Source organism: Austrofundulus limnaeus, unplaced genomic scaffold, assembly GCF_001266775.1.
Source record: "Austrofundulus limnaeus strain Quisiro unplaced genomic scaffold, Austrofundulus_limnaeus-1.0 Scaffold2068, whole genome shotgun sequence".
Lineage (NCBI taxonomy): Eukaryota > Metazoa > Chordata > Actinopteri > Cyprinodontiformes > Rivulidae > Austrofundulus > Austrofundulus limnaeus.
Window position 1 is genome coordinate 10411 of NW_013954470.1, and position 1098 is coordinate 11508.

Sequence of the window (1098 nt, forward strand, 5' to 3'; positions counted from 1 at the left end):
TATGCTGTATAAACAGAGTTGAGTCATCTTTACTATTATTGCTTAATCAGGTTTAAGAAAACCATCTCAGTACCAGTACTCAGTATAATCACCAGTACTGCTTGAATAAATTGCAACAAAGATTGTTTATTTTGTACAGATAATTTTTATGTCAGCTGGCCCGACTGCAGCTCAACATGTGTTCACACAGCGATCCTGCTGATATAATAAACTTTACTGGTGACCATCTGAGGGCACCGGGCCGTCACCAAATGTTATTTTGCTGTAAGTTTTGTTAATAAAAACTCTTGTAAAAGTTACCTTGTAGGTTTGAACTTGTGTCTCCTTCATGAACACACACGGCACCACCACTGCACCAACTAAACCTGCTGSACTTACTGTTTGTCTGAAACAATTACAGCTCAGATTCTGCACCAGCATTTTGTTCCATAATGACACAGACATGTATTAATCAATAAAGAGCCTCGGTTTTACAAGTACTGTAACATTTTATTTCTATATCTCACATTCTATATTTATCTATGTAATCAGATAATACAGTTTCTACAATCAATATTTATTTACAGGATTTCAGGTTCAAAACTGAATGAGTTCACATTAAACTACAAGAACACATTCTTATAAAAACATTCTGAACAAAAACAACAAAACTGTTGAAATGAGTGAAAACTTTTTTTTTATTAACTCTGCCAATCCTTTATTCATGTTCCTCGTTAGATGCAGTTAATAGCACAAGGATTGGCACAGTGTGGTTCTATACAGCACGAAACAAAAAGAACAAAAGCTGTCTCAATACTTACGATACAAACTCCACTATGTGCAGTGTAGTAATAGTGCAACCATACAATATGATGTATCTGATGCTTACAGTGATAGTTGTGAAGGCAAAGAACTGTTGTTTTTTTCCCTCCGCCAAGGRCGAGGTAATGTTTTTGGTTGCGTATGTCTGTGGACAACATTACTCAAAAACTTGTGGATGTATTGTCATGACATTTTTACCACATACTGGGCCAAGAAAAACCTTTAAATTTTGGTGATGTTCCAGATCACGATGCTGATACAGGAATTTTTTTTTCTTTTAACACTCTGAGATCGGCA